Here is a 19,000-nt window from a genome sequence, read left to right as displayed (position 1 = left end):
AAATGAACTATCCCCCGGTAAATAGCCATCATGAATGTAGTACTTCAGCCATTAAAGCCTTGGTCGTTTTTGCACCGTCACCTCCACTTTTTCATTGGCCGATCATTCACCTCCATTTGATTGTTTACCCATTTTGAGGAACAACTGCGAAGAGTGATTTCACTAGCCATCCTTGTGACACTGCCATGATTGGAAAATTCCAAACCTTACCTGGAATCAGCTGCTACCCGTTTTTATCACTCGTTCCTCAAAAGACGAGTCTCCTTTAAGCTCTTTTCAACTGACTCATAAAACATGAAAAGATTGCCGAGCCATTGGCCCCTCCAGCTCGTTAAAGGGACATGAACTGTTATCCCTCCTCTAGATTTTAATCTTTTTGGACCTAAGGGATTATTACACAAAAAGATCGAGCGCTTGTTTTGTTCGGCTCGTTAAAAGTATCGAAAATTCATCCCTTCTGTATTGTTTTATACTTTTTCGGACTTAAGGGATTAGATGACGAAAAAGGAATTTTGGAGTTACCTTTACGTCCCTTTTCAGACTCTCTAAAATTGAAAAGGACCGAGTTATCTTTGTCGTTAAACTCGTTAAAAAGGTTAATAGCGACAAACTTGTCTATAGACGAGAACGAGTTTCACTATCGCTAGGCTCGTTAAAACACAGCGATGGGTTTGCCCGAAGGGAAAATTATAGAACAAGCATATGTTATCCTCCTCAAGCTTGACAAAAATAAAGAGGTACTGGTCAGCAATGACTGGGGAAAAATTGGGAAGAAAACTCAAAGAAGCTTTGATGGTAGCAAGTCGCTCTTGAACATGACACTTCCACTCTGTGTCCGAGTCAGGTTGGGTTGTTTCATTCACCGGTCACATCACCATGGTCACGCCATAACATCCACATTTGGGGTTAATGCTACTGATCCATCACATCAGTGTCGCCGATATGTTCAAGAGAAGTCATTCAGAGAATTCACCTGTGTCTCACCCACTACCATACATTATACTCCATTCTTTCATGACCGCCACCCTGAACCTTATATCACCAGATCATTTTCACCTCCATAAAAATCATTTGCTCCATTCGGTGTCATTGATGTGGGATTCATTAAGGCCCTCCAGTGACAGATCGCTTCTTGTCGACATCAGCTCATTATCCAAGAAGTTGATCTAGGAACACCCCATTCAGTACTTTGAAGCTTGCATGCCTCAATGGCAAGTTTCTCACTTCCGGCGACAGGTTTACATCAATGGCCTTCGACTGAAAGATTTTGCGTGGTGTTCGATGCCAAGTCCTTTATTCACACCACGTGAATTGTAATGCAGTACCTTGAGGGTCATTATCATTATCGGTGATTCCTCTCGCGCTTGTTAACAGTTTACGTCATTGCCTGGTAATCAAGCGATGTCTTTCCATGTTCAACTTCAGAACATTTCTCGCATGGATCGAATTGTACTTCGAGTGAAGTTCGGACGAGATTGAAGACCCCGAATCTAGTTTCATCCATCCCGGCTGCAATATATGTTCAGGGAAATAAAGACATTAAATGTACATCATTGCCGCATAGATAATCCTCCACTCAAAAGGATGATGGCTCTATCAGAATCATCAGTCTACACTCAGACGATTGTCTGTCCTATGTACATGAGAATGAATTTATAAAGCTGAGCATGGGAATGCTCGCCTCAGCTATATCATGAAAATATTATGAAGATAATGTATTGTATTGTATCTTATTACAGGTCTCCTCCCAGCATTGAAAGAACTTCGGATCCTCATAATAAATCATTTCACCCGACACCAAAAGGTTAACGGCCTCATACTTTAGGGGGCAACTGTTATAGACATTTTTGTGCCCTACAACCCCAATCATGAAATGTCCATAAACCAAGGGCTCCTAAGTCCCTAAAAGTGTTGTCCTAACCCCTAAAGGAACAAGGTCAACATATTACATCTTCTCCCAGAAGTTCTCCATGAGAAACTACTCAGAATTGGTCAAAATAGGATCATTGCAGCTGCTCCACTGGCTAAGTGCGTTGCATCTCACCTAAATACACTGTGAGGGTGCATTGCATTTCAAAAGTCCCTTCTGTGGGGTGCGATGGGCGAGAAATGACAAATGGCAGTGTCATTCTGCGAGGTGGAGAGGCAATGGAAGCTTCCAGAATCTTCTCCTGTGACACTTGCCTCACTAAATTCGACCAAGGATGAGTAAGAGGCCCTCAGTTTCCAAGTGGAAGAAAGAACTGTTAGAGAGAAGACACTAATCAAATCACAAGCTGATTCATCCCCCTTATAGATATCTATATATGGATCCCTCATCCCAGAGATCCGGAGGCTGGAATTTTTCATATTGTAAGGAATTGCTGTTGGTTTCTAGAGACAAACATCAGATTGTTGCGTGATCTAAGCTTTGTTTGAGGTGAAGAGGGGCTTCTTTGCTGGGAGGTTGATGCTGGGTCGGAACCACTGGTTGTAACTCCTCCTGGATCTTTTCTTGTTTATCAATAAAAACTATTTGAGTTTTCCTCCATGCTTTTATATCATTGATTCTTGTTACATTTGTATGGTCAATTTACATCTGATCCTATATTGTTTATGATTATAGATCCATGTCTTTGTATAGTGCTATGCTTATGTGATCTTACAGGTACTTTGTGAAGCTGGGCATGCAAGGGAGCAGGTAGCTGAGGACTATCAAAGAAGAGAGGGATCGAATCGAAAGATTAGCGCAAGACAGAGGTTGGTCTTTCTGTTCCTCTCTATCTATAATTCATAAAGGAAAAACAAAAGTAGATTTTCTCTGTTTGTTTCTAAGGCAACTGTCACACCTTAGTGGGATAGAGCAATTCTAAATAGACACTTTTCCCTGTAACACTCAGCGGGAAGGCCGTGATCAGAATCGGATCCATAGAAGACTGTCAAAGAACCATGACTGTATCAGGTCGAACAAATCTCTAAAGAAATCCAAAATAGCGATCAAAAACACCCTGAACCAGTGGCAATGGCAGCAAACGTGGAAAGATGAGGACCTTGGTAAAAGCGCGCTGACCGAGGCCCATGGAGACCGCGCAGGAGGCCAAAGTAGCCCCTGGGAGCCCCGGAATGGGAAAAGGAAGTGATTTTTGATGCGCGATTAGTGCTAATCACGCATATCTAGGCAAATAGGGCCATGAAGGAAAATCCCGAGCACTTGGTTGCATGGGGAAACTGGAGGACTGCAGGTGAAAAGGGGAAAAGCGCTAAATACAAATGGCGGGACCCACACTCTGGAAATCGGCGGTTTTGATCAGGGTGCCCTTGAACGGTAAGAGGTTTTGGACAAGAGCGGAGCGATTCCATACATCGATCAACGCGTGGCAGGCGGAGGTGAGAGAAAATCGCCGTTGATCTCGTGCTATCGGTCGAGCAAGCCAATCGCACGAAATGTGCGTATGGCATCGGATCTAGAGGGCCTAGATCGGACGGTTGAGATCGCGCCCGATGGAGGAAGTAGAATCGACAGGGAATTAAGGCACGTTTTAAAGGGATTTGGAATCCGTTTGACTGCCATAGTGGAGGAAGAACGCATCCATGATGTAACTAAAGAAACGAACCGACGAAGTAGGCTGGCACCATTTAGAGGAGGACATGTGGCCACTCCCTGAGCGTTCATGATGATGCCGAACACAGGGAACTCCAAGCGCAGCTGCAGAAGGTGAATCGACAGGCAGAAGAGGAACTGAACAGGCATAGGGGACGAATGGCTAAAGCCATGAACAGAGATAGTCGAATTAGTCAAGTTAGACACAGAAAGACAAAAGTTGAGAGACGAAGTGTAACAATGAACCCTAAGAGGAGGACTGAACATAGAGAATAGTAAAGCAAAGCAGAAGAGAAAGAGGGCCAAGCTGACCAGAGGCAACATCGAGCACTAGAGAGCTTGCAGATTCAAGCCTTCCCATAGAGGAATCTGTCCGGACTGAGCATCACATTTGGCTCTTTCCACTGTAGACGATAAGGTTACAGAGCTGGTAGGAAGAAGAAGAGTCTGTGTACTCCAGTGGCTTGGGGAATCCAAGACCCACCCTGCCAAGAAAACCTGCTTCAGGAGAACTCACATTAAGTCCCTGTATTGTAATTTTTCTGCTTAAAGAAACAATAAAACAAGGCCACCACTGAAAGCTGGACCGAAGACATAGCCCTGGAGAATAGGGTGAAATCCTTATTAAAATTGTTTGTGTTTTTGTGTTGTTTACTATATTTCTCTGTTGTCTTTTCAATTTTAATGTTTGTGTATTGGAAATTTGATCAATCCGTTGCTTCAATAACACAGAACACACAACAGCACATGATTTGTAATACCTTAGTCTAATAAATATTTAACTGATGTCACTCATAGGGTGAATATCAAATCACTTGAGCCTTCTCAGTACTCCTGATTCAGCTCTACCTAGCCACACGTCTGAGTTAAAGTCAGAGTTGCTAGAAGTGAGTGCCAAAAGCTTAAAGAATGGTTTACGCTACAGAGTTTTCCAGTTTTCATCGGTCTTTGACGAGTATGAATAAAAGTTTTTCACTATAATCGTGCCGATTAATTTTTTGGATGGAGTAGGCCAATAGGGGGTGTCTATCAACACCTTAATAAGCTAGTTAGTTATTTGACTAGACCATCTGGTCTGGTTTTGAACATGCAATAACAGTTAGGGAACAATTATTAAATGGACATTGGTAAGATGTGCCTGGTAATATAGCTTTTCATGTTTAAAATTATGGAAATTGAAGGTTTTATAGAGTACAATTAGATTTTTTTTATTGGTTTAATCTCTCTATTATCCCGATTATCTTTGCAACAATGAATGCCTGTGGAAATGAAATCGATGTGTTATATCGATGTTATAGGCTTATGATATGACAAAGATGAAGAGATGAAGACTGGAAATGAATTTTAAGATACAATTGTTTGACTATTTATCAACGAAAAGGAAACAAAACGTAGGATAAAACACATTTAAAAGATTAAGTGGCTTGGTTTAAAATTTTGGGAAATTGTGTTACAATTTTTGAGTTTAAATTCTATTAAGGAAGTTCCATGGTTACCCTCCAAATAAAAAAAAAAACTGATATTGAATAATACCACAAGACAACTATAAGTTAATGTGTTGATTAGCTTGGAAAAAAAATTGAACCTAAGTTAGTTTATTATCAAATGATGTGAAATGGAAAAAAAATATGGTGGTTATGTGTGTGGAAGTTTCAAAACTAAGCTATTATTAACTTTGGAAACACACAAAAAACTATAGGCCATAATGAATAAGGGGCTTAAAAGGATGGTGATAGATTTTATTATGGTTATGTTATATGAATATGGCATGAAGAATTGATGACATGCTATGTTGCATATGGCTATTAGAAATTGTTTGTGATTGGATGAATAAAATTGTTGTCTAAATAATGATGAGATGATGGTCAAGTGGTTACCACAATATTTCTTTGGTATGATTACATGATAAAGTGAAGAAATAACATGATATAAAGGTACTTTTATTGAGTTCCCTCCTAGATAAGGAATTTTAAATATTGTGAAAATTCAAAACTCAAGCAATGGATAAACACTCTTATGTGTACACTATAACATGATTGAAAGGATATTGTTAAAATTCAAAACTTAAGCAATGGATAAAAACTCTTATGTGTACACTATAACATGATTGAAAGGATATTGTGAAAATTCAAAACTTAAGCAATGGGTAAACACTCTTATGTGTACACTATGAAATCCAAGATTAAACTATGATGTCTTAACAATCATTAAATGAATATAAGAGCAAACAAAAACTAATCATTACAAAAATAATAAACATACAGGTTGTTGGATAGTATAGTATGGGGAAGAGAGACTCCCTAGAAAATGATCTAAATACACCTTAATGAAGGACACAAAACTTTATTAGAAAATTATGCATAATTAATGTTGGACACCTAATCCTCTAAGGGTTGGTGTGGAAGCTGAATAGTCTAAGGAAGTCCAAGAGACCTTGGAATACGAAACCAAAGGTCATATCAATGTACTATAAATGTATTTCATTTGTTAATAATAGACTCACTCATGCTTATCATTCATATGTTGTTTCTTCCATGCATGTGTCTAACATGGTATCAGAGTGGGCGATATTCTGCCCTGCTCATATTTTAGCCACTTGTTTTATGGCCTTTCTGTGCAGGTCAGTTCTGCCATCAATTTTGCATTCCATGTGAGATTGATTCTAAGTTGGATGTCAACGAGAGTGCAATGTGCCCTTGTCTTGTGCTTTTTTGTATTTCACGCATTTCCCTTATTGGAATCAGTGTAGTAATGCTTGGGCCATAGTGACTTTTCTCCAAAGTTATTCCCTGTGATCGTGGGTTGGAACAAGAGGAATGCACATTCACCTGAATGCAGTTGTAGTATAATGGTTGGAGAGTTTTTGGTTGTATTATCTGGTATTTCCTGGAGGTATGCAGCAGATGCGTGGTGCTATTTAATGTCATAGAAGAAAATAAACACGAATACGTGGATCTTGTTGCAAGTTTAAATTCTTCGATTGTTCAGGGTCGTATAAAGCCGAGAACCATGGTGAACCATGCCCAAAGCGAACACTTCAAACAGGACTATGTTTGATTAAATGCCGTGGTGAGTTTTTATGCCCATCTCTGCAAATTAGTTGGAATTCATTGAACTCGTATATGTTTTGAAGTTTTTATGGTATATAAAAATCATTGAGTGGCCTATTGTGTTGAGAGTGGAACCTATATAGTACACGTCGCCTCTACATTAAAGACTGAACCTTGAAGGGTTGTATTCCTTTGTTTGGGCTAGGATACATTGTGTCATAAATAATTAGTTCTGAAATTTCTGCTCCGTGTCAGAAGCGTTTCAACACTTCTGCGTTGTTGTGTTATAATGCCTCTATTGATTGCTTGGCCTCCCAAGGCTCACTGTAACTTTGCACTTAAATTATCGGTGTGTGTTAGAATATCTCTATGAAAACCACCGCCTATTAAAGAGGTAGAGCATATAACGCCATTGCAGATGCCTTGGAATCCTTCTTCTGCCACGTCTAGTGCTCGAATTATTCTCGATTACCTCGGTTATGAGAGACACAAAAATTAATTTTGACAAGAGATCAACCACGCAAATGTGATTTAATAACAAATAGAATTTGAGGGTCGCTTCAAGATTTACCCTTTTGATCGCGTGTGTAATGGATGCATGCTGATAATAGCTTTTGTAATCTGGAGTTTTCTCAGATTTTATGTGTTCCAAACCCTTCTCGCTTTATAAATAGTGAGAACAAGGATTTCTTGATGAGGAGGAAGGGAAGATGAAAGGATGTGCAAGCTTAAACCCTAGAGAATATTTCATCGACAGAGGAGGGGTTGTATATATCTGGTGTGAATAAAATGATGTTTGCCGTCAGTGAGGGTGAGCCAAAACTCATGAAAGAAGCCACATCAGATCTTCATCTTGCTGCAGATGGTGGTTATGCGCATGCCCAATCCACACTGGGTTTTTTATATGGGATTGGAAGTGGGGTTGAGCAGAGTGATGCAAAGGCTTTTTTGTATCATTGAGAAATTCCATCGAATTTGAGTCTCCCTTCTCAACTGCTTTAAGAAACCATGATAATGCTTTCGCATTGTCATGATGAACCCGCCTCAAACCAAAGTAGTAGAATATACCAGGTTTATATATTGCCACTACATTCCCTTTCTGGCCCTGATATTCTATAATTTGGAAATCATCATCTTCCTCACCACACGACTTCATTAATGCTTCTTTGTTCTCTTCAACTCCATCATTGATCCGTATTGGTTCAACCAATGGTGATTCATTGAAACTAAGAAAGCTAGCCACCGCTACAGATGTAAGTTCTGCATAAATCTTAACATATTTCTCATACATTTGTTGTCGATAATAGGTATAGGCTAGTGCCATCTTAGACTGAAAGTTTACACCTTCTACTCAGCAAAATTTCATAAAGAAATAAGGTAGACATCCTCCATTAGCTACACCATATTTCCTATTCTACTGCCATTAGCTTATATTCTTAGATTGAAGTATTGACATAGTATATTGATGTTGGTATTGAAGTATTTTTAATCATTTTTTTATCTAATCATGAAGGTAGAAAGTTGAAAATTAAAAGTAGTATTTTTTGGAGGAGAGTTAAGTCATTTCCTGCCATTAGAACTATTACACTTTGATGTTAATAGTGGTGTACTTGTTATGGCTCTAATTGGCGGTGTATTAGAGTCTCTCAAAACTATGATACAATCTACTATTGAAGACATAACAAAGATTAGCAATAGCACTCTTCGTGATATTAAGACATGTCTGCAGAATACACAAGAAAAAATAGACTTTTTGGAGCTTGAATCTCAGTTTCAGTGAGCAGAATTACAGCAGTGGAGTCATCATTCTCAACTTGTCTCTGTTTAGAACATTGAAATAGACACCATTAAGCAACAAATCAATAATATTGCAGTTGATTCAGATCCATTTTCCAATGAAGCAACAAAATTGCATGCACAATAAGAAATTCAATCTACACTTCCCAAGCCCATCATCAAACCTTGGGAAGATCTTATCCACAACAAGCACAAAACTGGTCTTGGATATGATAAGGGCATGTCCTTTCATATTCCAGATTACTCAAAGCCCATCCAGTTTCAGAGTGCTGGATTCCTTCATGACAGTCCACCTTTAGTTTTTCCAAATTTTTCTCCTCTTCCACAGCAACAACAATAGATTGTGAAATGCCAACATTGTGACTGAGTTGGTCATATGAAAGATCACCGTTTTGATCTTCACCCATGTAAGAATTGTCATAAAACCAGTCATTCTTCAAACAGATGCTTCAAACACAAGCCTCCTGCAAGAACAAAGATTCATCTTGGATGGATAGCTTCTTGGCAATGGGCATCAACAACCAAGAAGATATTTCAGTCATATGTCCGAACTTGTTCTAGAGTATTGAATAGTCTTGCAGTTGAGTTTTCTCCATCATCTCACCTTGTATCTGACAGGGGGGGGGGGGGATGATGATCATCTACACGCCCCAAAGCCACATCAAGCGAGCCTTAGCCACAACCTGCCATACCAAATTCAGAGTTGTAGCCAGAGACAAAGATGCCCCTGATCATGCCTTCACTTGGTGATGCCTCTTCAAAGAATTGAGGACACTTCATTTAGTAGAAGACTTCAACTTCTTGCCAGTTTTGGAAGAGTTCGAGGAATTTCACTAAGCATTCTAGAGTTGTTGGTAATCCTTAAACCATCACAGATTGAGACCTCCCTTTTCAAGTTGAGGTTCTCCCTTTTATGCGGGGCGAGACATCCCTTTCATGGTTGAAGGTTTCCCTCTTCAAAACATCAGGAGCACTTCCTCTAGCAGAAGACCTGAGCTTCATGCCAAACTTGGAAGAGTTCTGGGAACTACACTAAGCGTTCCAATGCTGGTGGTCATCCTTAAACCACCCCCCTTATACCAACATTTTAGAGAGCACATTCAGCCTAGTGCTGCCATGCATTTTCGCACATTTTGTATTATAGCTCTCTTCTTGGACTCATACATATCCCTTCGGATTAAGGGGGGGAATGTTGGACACCTAATCCTCTAAGGGTTGGTGTGGAAGCATAATAGTCTAAGGAAGTCCAAGAGACCTTGGAATACGAAACCAAAGGTCATATGAATGTACTATAAATGTATATCATTTGTTAATAATAGAGACTCACTCATGCTTATCATTCATCTATTGTTTCTACCATGTATGTGTCTAACAGTTAATTGAACATGCATAGGTTGGAATCTATGGGATTCCAATTGAATAAAGAAAGAGTCGTAAAGTACATGATAATCTGACCTAAATCAGGAATGAGATTGTCTGTTGGATGTGAAAATGCCTCTTAGTAAGTAGAAATTGGCTAAAGCAAAACAATTTTGCAAAATTACCGCTTATAATAATCTGATGTTAGCATAAAACATGCATCAAGTAAGAGAGGATAACCAATCCCTTAGTCTTAAGGACGTGAAGTGGGGAATAGTATAAGTTTTCACTTATAACTCCTATTTGGGAAATGTATGTAGGTGCATACTGGTTATTGAATGAGACTTTACCTACATTGAATTATGCATGGCCAACAAAATATTGAGGCATAATGAGGGAAATAGTAAATCACATGAGATGAATTATTTAAGTATGGAGTGTTGATCTAATGATTATTAAACTTCAAAATCTATGAGTTAATAGTCTTCTTTAGAACATTAAGCAGAAGGTATGATTAAGATGAAAATATGCATGAATACTTTTATACTATTACAATGATATTGTGTTACAACCACATGAAATCAAAAAATGATTTGCTGTTGAATAGTATGACATAAAACTTTCTTGTAGAAATGGAACATGTTCATTAACTTTCTTCTAAATTGAGCACAATTTGTTCTCCTTATCAGAAATAGATGAAGGAATATTTGGCATGATACTAATATGGTTGGAAACATGTGGATATAGTGTATGCCATGCAAGTGATGCTATGGACCTTGGTATGATGTGTAGTGGTACAGATTGTAATATCTACAAGCACTACATATGGTGTTAGTATGGATAGATGCATTGCATGATTAAAATATGATATGCATAGTTATGTGTGTAATACACTTTGTGTGCAGGTATGCATGAAGACATTATGTAGGTGTCTGGTGGGGCAACCGACCTGGAGGTTGCATAGAAAAAGGAAGGATAAGTAAGAGTGGTTTATTTGCAGTTTGACATAAATGAGATTATGATTCTGATGCATAAATATGGTTTTGATGGTTATGTGTGAGCTAACCTGATATGATATTTTATTCATAGGCTAGCTGACTTGTTGTATGCAGAGAAAGTGTAGAAAGCAAGTGTTCGACAAGAACACCAAGGCTTGGAAGAATGTAAGGGAGAGACATGCATTCCTTCAAACAAACTAAATAATGGGCAATATAGGCCATAACTATTTTAGTAGTATTAAGTAACAAATTATGATGTTGATCATGGTAAACATAGTTGAATACTTTCATCTAAAGTTTCTTACAAATTGTTTAGAAACAATGTTACAAGTAGCTATGGAAGGAGATGTGCTTGGAGCACTACTTGTAACCGAAATATGTCGGTAGACTTGAAGCAGATGGGGAGGCAATGAGAGCCATGGATTTAGAAGACAACTACGTGTGAATGAGGACATGATGCAGTAATACAATGAGGATGGTGTAAAATTTAAGGGGGGGAGTATGTAACACCCCTCCCTTGTGTGTTAGACTATTGTAACCTAAGCTGAGAAAATCTAGGTGTGATATGTAATATGGAAAACAAATATATTATTAAATAAATTAATAAATAAATCACTTGGAAAAGCAAGACACCAAGAGATGAGATTCTTGCCAAATCCCATTGAGGAATGGGATAGGATAAATATTTCATGATAAAGCTTCTAGATGTGATTCTAGATAAGTTTGGATGGATTGGAGATAAATATCCATCGGATGGATTGGAGATAGATATCCATCAAGGAAAAAACATAAAATCTTTGTGGGAGATAAACGCAAGATTTTATGAGGAAATGCCTTGCAGGAGATAAAGGCAAGATTTTCTGAGAAAGGCCTAGGAAAATTGATAAAAAAATCCATGAAAGCTAGACGCCGATAATGGACACTATATCATGAAAGAGGGTATTAATTACCCATTGCATAGATCAATTGGAGGTATTTGATCCATGGAAATAACCTCGACTCAGGGGGAATCAGAGGTGATTTATGGTTGGGTGGTGGTGCTTCTCTCTCCAAGTGTTGTTTTAGATGGTTTCGTATGCGTGGAATGTTTGACGTGTTGTTTTCTTCCCCTCTCTCTTATAATTTCAGTTTGTCTCTAAGAAAATTTGCTTAAGTTTCCTCACCATGAGAAGGACTGAATGGATTTCATGTGCCCATTATGAATGAGTAGATTACCTGTGTTAATTTCTTTTATGAGATATTTTGATATGGATGCATGTGACATTAATATAGTCCAAGTCAAATTTAGTAGAGGAATGTAATATGTGGGTTGATGCAATACTGGATATGTTGTCACTCTTTTAACATAAGTGGTAACTCAGTGGTGAACTTCTGTGTATGAGATATGTGTAGGATTGAGACAATAATCACAACAGAGTATGTATGTAATGATTTCCTTAATGCTTCTATGAAGTCATCTTCATGAGGTTGTCATATATATTAGTGTTTGAAATAGTTATTGGCATGAGATATTGGTGCATGCAAAACAGTTAGGGAATAATGCTTCTAACTGTATATTCAATGGTTTAAGATATATACCATGCATGTCATAAGAATTGTATCCAATAAGGCTAATATAATTAGATATGCATGTTGAATAAAGGGGTTAGTAGCACTTTGATTGCATCTATTGGACTATGATCATGATTCATAGCCATGCTAGTCATAATAGTTTCATATCAATGCTCCATTAATGCTTGTGTGGGGTTGTCAAGAGTTTTGATAATGGTATGTCCTCTTTCCTTGTTTTCTCCAAGTTGTAAGGGCTGATCTAAAGAGTATGGAATATGGTGCCTATGGTGTAGGTTCATTAACTTAATGTTTCTCATTAATTAAGGTTTTGAGTATAGTAGCCGGGATGATCACTGTGCATGCAATGATGGGTTAACTAGGCTTGTGATAACCACTAAAACTTAACTATAAATGAAGGAAATTTAAAAATTAATGGAGCTTAGGGCTACTTTTCTCGGTGTAGGCTCAGGAGACTGTTGAAACATTTAACGTTATAAGTGTCCAGTAACAAGAATTATCTGAGCGCCAACACAAGCATTAGCTAGACACGCTACCCCGCCAAGCTTAAAAATTTTGAAGTCCAAAACACAAATGCTAATGTGATAACTCAATTAAGATATGCATTGACATACTGAATATAAAGTTCAATAAACCATTTTTCCATGAGATTCGAAATCAATATTAATATTTCGATGCATATGTACTTAGTCTTTGTAGTGATACATAAAACTTTCAAAAAGTTTGAATCCAAAACATAAAGTATGACTATCAAAAAATTTGAATGGATATATAACCAAAAATTACGATGACTGTTAAACATCCGATAGAGGGACGATTTGGGTCATAATAAATTAATTTTTTGAAAGAAATCGGGTCTTGGGCGGTATCGAAGATTTAAACAATGGTCATAACAAGAGTTCCGATGTGGTGGATCCAATATCAGATTTAAATCAAACATAAAGTGGGATAATATCCAGGCCTACCAGAAACTCTGAGCACATCTGTTTGAAAAAACCTGATGGTTGGGCGAAGCTGATTCTGCATTTAACTGGAGTGTAAAACATACTGAGTCTAGGTATCCTGACTTTGTTAAGCATCAACGATATTACAAAGATGGAAACCAAAAACCTGATGGCCAACAGATCCAATATCAACGTTAAAATGTGGTGAAAAATGTCATCGAGTCCATTCAAAGCAGAGTTATCATAACTTTGGTACTTAGTCATGACCCTTTTTGTAGTCCATGTCTACTTGGGATAAGGTGCTCCTGTCTATGTAGTTGTGTAGACAAATCGTGGTCTTGTACTACTCTGCGTACTACACAATCTCTCCTCCACATCACGTGCGTGTAACACAGTCTTGGTTTCACACTTTTGCGCATTCCTCTTCCATGCACCACTTGAGAAGATATGCTCCAAGCTACAATGCTCCAAAAAAGGATTGAACCACATCTTATTGCTTTACCATAAGTCTCTTCAACATCCACGCACAAAGCACCTATTGTAGGCGAATGAATATTGGCTAAGAAACCAAGTACTTGGTTTGAAAGATTCAATGTATGTTCCAAAATTTTCAAACCTAAGTTATAGAGGTATGTTTATAATTTGTTAAAGTGAAAATTTTTAACTCTTCTAAAAATAAAATAAAGAGGATGACTGACAAAACAAAACAAAAAAATTGTTCAATTGGATATTCTCCACTATCTAGGGATGGGTTTATCCTTTTTTACTTCATCAAGAGAGACGATATGGCTCCATGATGTCATAAGCTTACCTTGGGTGAGGAAAGATCAAGGGTCCCCTGCAAATAGAACAGAGACCCTGTTGGGTGAGGAGAGATCAAGAGTCCTATGGAAATAAACCTTGTGACTTGTTAGGACCAACCCCTACACAAGTCAACTAGGCTACATACCACATATACTCTATATCCATCCATGAAAAGAACAACAACCTGGAAATTACATGGACATCTTTCTTTTGTAAGTCTGCCCAACAATATTTAATGCATCATACAACACTTGAGAACATCTAAGGTTATCAATATGCACTCAGTAGCAATGAATTTAATGCCGCTACTAGTTGCATATTATTCTCTAGAATCTAATTATGTACATACTTTGTCAATTGTTTGATCTAATACTATCTTTATATATATACTGCTTCATGTGAACAAAGAAAGTGTGTTAACAAGAGATAAAGAAGTTTTGTTTTCTACTTCAATTCGAGCATTGTTTATGTGTTTTTTTAATTTCCACAACAAAATAGTGTTCATGTCCATTAAATTGGAAAGAAAAGAAATTAAAAATGAAAAAATAAATTGGAAACTAAAATTTTGCAACCATTAAAAATTGAAAACTTTGCATTACATTGGAAATTAATTAAAATTGAAAATTGAGTCATAAAATTTGAATATATATTATTTGGAAATCTCTATGCCTGTCCCTATTTTTTTTACCTCCACCTCCAATTCCAATGCTACCTACAAGTAGAAACCAAACTAATTGTAATTGTAGTTTGACATCAGAGACACTATCCAAATTCTTTACAATTATTGAGTACGATTACTAAAAATGGTTAGAGATATCATTGCATTTTCTATTGCAGTACCACATTTTCTCATTTTAATTGTTATAATATTTCTATGTTCAATAGGAAAAATCAGAAAATAGATTCTATTTAGAAGTCAAAGATTTCAATGGCTACCATGATATTGAATCGTTTTACTGCAACAAAGCCTTTTACGTTGAAAGAGGTGGAGAAGCATGGGGAGAGCTATCTTGGTTTAAGGAAGGTGTGAGGGTTGGTATGGGAATAGGTCTAGGGATGTGTCTTGGAATCGAAATTGGAGCCGGCTTGATAATGATATCTTCAGAAACTACAGAAGCATTAACATTTTCTAGATTTTTTTGTCATACAAAGAAGACATCATTCAAGGGTAAAACTTCAGGACAAAAGAGGTGAATGATAATACATTTTTAAGGACAAAAGTGATAAGGACTGATGCCTTCAATCCAGGAAAAAGCCTCATAAATCTACAATTAAGAGAAGATAACAAAAACACCAATTTTTACATAGCAAGAACTGGTTTTCTCTAACAACTATGTGGTGATAGCAAACGAAGGATAAAGTTGTAACAAATTAGTTACGATGCTAAAGAAAGGACACAAATGCATCCAATTTTAACACCTTTGGCATGCTACATAGTGGAAAAAATTGGCACCATCCAAGAAATTTAATAGGGTGTATAATTTTCCCATAGACCATACCAATGAGTTTTGGCACCAAGAAAATATATTCAGGTAACCTAAACGCTCGAAAGATAAGTGATGAGTGCAATAAAGCCCCACAATAAGTTTGCATTCAGATATTATTCACAACATGGGCATGCCTTTTCCAGATTGGGTTACCATGGCGTTCACTGTAATGGTCAAATACTCCGAGACTGAGACAAAGCGTGGTAGAAATTAATGAAGTTTCTCATGACAAGGCAACATCCGATAGCGGGAGGATTTGAGCCATAATAAATTGAATTTTTGAAAGAAATTAGGTCCGGGGCGGTATCACAGATTTAAACAAGGCTCATAACAAGAATTCTGATGTGGTGGATATGATATCAGATTTAAATCAAACATAAAGTGGGATTGGGTCTGGCCTTATTGGAAACTCTGAGCACATCCATTTGAAAAACCCCAATGGATGGGCGGAGCCGATTCTACATTTAATTGGAGTGTAAAACATATTGGGTCCAGGTATCCTCACTTTGCCAAGCATCAGAGATATTTCATAGGTGGAAACCCAAAAACTTGATTGAAAATGGATCTGATATCGACTTTAAAATGTGGTGAAAAATGTCATCAAGTCCATCCAAAGGAGAGGTATCAGAACTTTGGTACTTAGTCATGACCCTTGCCATAGTCCATGTCTACTGGTGATAGCGTGCTCCTATCTATGTAGTTGCATAGCAAAATCGTAGTGGTCTTGTGCTACTCTGTGTGGAGGTTTGCTGTTACACCAAAACCCGCAGGTTTGGTAAACATTACAAGCCAGTAACTAGGATCCCCAGGGTGGAAATTATGGATTCTATAGAGGTGCAGTGATTCTTCCAACACCCCCCTCAAACGCAACTTGGGGGAATCGAACCTGGGTCCAAGCTCTGATACCATGTGGAGGTTTTCCATTACACCAAAAACTGCAGGTATTGGTAAACATTACGAGCCAGTAACTAGGATCCCCAGGGTGGAAATTATGGATTCTATAGAGGTGCGGTGATTCTTCCAACACCCCCCCTCAAACGCAACTTGGGGGAATCGAACCTGGGTCCAAGCTTTGATACCATGTGGAGGTTTGTCGTTACACCAAAACCTGCAGGTTTGGTAAACATTACAAGCCAATAACTAGGATCCCTAGGGTGGAAATTATGGATTCTATAGAGGTGCGGTGATTCTTCCAACACTCCGCGCACTGCATAATTTATCCGCCACATCATGGTGCACACAACATAGTCTTGGATTCACATTTTTGGGCATCCGTCTTCCATGCCCCACTCGAGAAGATATGCTCCAAGGTAAAATGCTCCATAAAAGAATCGAACCACATCTTATCTCTTTCCATAAGTCTCTTCAACATCCACGCACAAAGCACTTGTAGTAGGAAAATGAATATTGGCTAAGAAACCAAGTACTTGGGTTAAGAAAATGGGTTGAAAAAATTTGAAATGAGGGCTTCACCTGGGACAAGCTTCACCTCATCCACGTGGGGATAACAAATCCTGTTGGTGCATTGGAGTGGGTCTTGTATGTGGAATTCGCTATATTTTCTTTTAGCTACACTCTGTTTCCTATACTTTGACAAATTTGAAGACCACAAATAATATCACGCCCCAACGTTGCATGGATTCGTTTCATGTCTGCAATTCAAATATCGCTTTTGTGGCTCTATTTATATGAGTTAACAATTTCCTTTGTCTCCAATCTATCCCTAGATGAGTTTTCTATCTCATCTAATGATGTTTCTTTCTCTTCTCACCTTCAAAATTTGACTTCTATTTATCTCCTTTTGAAGGCTTTCTTGATGCCTGTAACTTAGTAAGGTATTTACCTTAGTTATCCAACCTGAAAGTGTACTTTCTATTCCAAATTTCTCCCTCATCGTTCCTTCTGTCATTTTGACTTTCTAGAAGGCATTTTGTTTCTGTCAAAACAAATTTCTTCCCCTACATGCTAAGTCCCCATTCAAGTTTCTTTATCTCAATAATACCCTGATGAGTAAGAGTTATGAAAACTATTTTTTCCAATGTACTTCTTTATTGGTTTCAATTTCTTTTTTAAATTCATAGATTGTTCTCTTGTCAGTATTAAAGCTCCAAACTCTCTGCTAGTAGCTTGTATAACTTCCCAAGAATATAATGTGCTCGGACGCTCCCTCCATTTCCACATCATGAAAGACAAGTCTTTCTCTTCAAAACCTCGGCTTCTATACACATCATAGTAAATATTTTGCTTGTGCCATTCTTGAGGTGCATTCTTATCCACAATGATGTTGTTTTACACAACTTGCTTGTTTTTCTTATTGTCTATCCTTTCCAATGCATTGAGTTCTCTTTGAACTTTGAGTTCACTTCCTACAACACCCACATCAGGCTTTTCATCTTTCAAGGCAATCCTTTCTTCTTCAAGTTCCTTAATCATTCCCTTGTGGTTTAGCATTCTCATATGCTTCTCAGAACCAGTTCCCATTAGATATGAAAGCTCGGTGTAGTCCTTACCAACATTAGCATTAGATACCCGTAACTTAGTAGGGTAATTACCTCATTCATCCAACCTGAATTTGCAATTTCTATTCCCGATTTCTCCCTCTTCATTCCTTCTGTTATTTTGACGTTTTAGATGGTATTTTTTTTGTCAGAACACATTTCTTCCCCTACATGCTAAGTCCCCATTCAAGTTTCTTTATCTCAATAATACCCTCATGAGTAAGAGTTATGAAAACTCTGTTTCCACTGTACTTCTTTGTTGGTTTCAATTTCTTATCTAAATTCATAGATTGTTCTCTTGTCAGTATTAAAGCTCCAAACTCTCTACTAGCAACTTGTATAACTTCCCAAGTATATAATGTTTTGGGACACTCCCTCCATTTCCACACCATGAAAGACAAATATTTCTCTTCAAAACCTTGGCTTCTATACACATGATAGTAAATATTTTCCTTGTGCAATTTTTAAGGTGCATTCTTATCTACAAGGATTTTCTTTTACACAACTTGCTTGTTTTTCTTATTGTCTATCCTTTCCAATGCATTGAGTTCTTTTTGAACTTTTAGTTCACTTGCTACAATACCCTCATCACGCTTTGCATCTTTCAAGGAAATCCTTTCTTCTTCAAGTTCCTTAATCATTCCCGTGTGGTTTAGCATTCTCATATGCTTCTCAGAACCAGTTCCCATTAGATATACAAACTCGGTGTAGTGCTTACCAATCTTCGCATTAATCAACCGTGCTTCCAAAAACTTTGATTCTTCTTCAAATTTCAACAACATTAAATTTGAATTGTGTTATGTAGAGTTATCTTCATGAATCAACCCCTCATCTTTACCTTCTTTTGTAACAACTTTCAATCACTGTTCCTCATCTTCTTTTCCCCCTCATTGTTATCCTCACACGCCAAGTGT

The sequence above is a fragment of the Pinus tabuliformis genome, chromosome 6 (assembly GCF_031772625.1).
Source record: "Pinus tabuliformis cultivar Carrire ecotype Pingquan chromosome 6, CPIR1, whole genome shotgun sequence".
NCBI lineage: Eukaryota > Viridiplantae > Streptophyta > Pinopsida > Pinales > Pinaceae > Pinus > Pinus tabuliformis.
Note: the sequence above shows the minus strand (reverse complement) of the source record.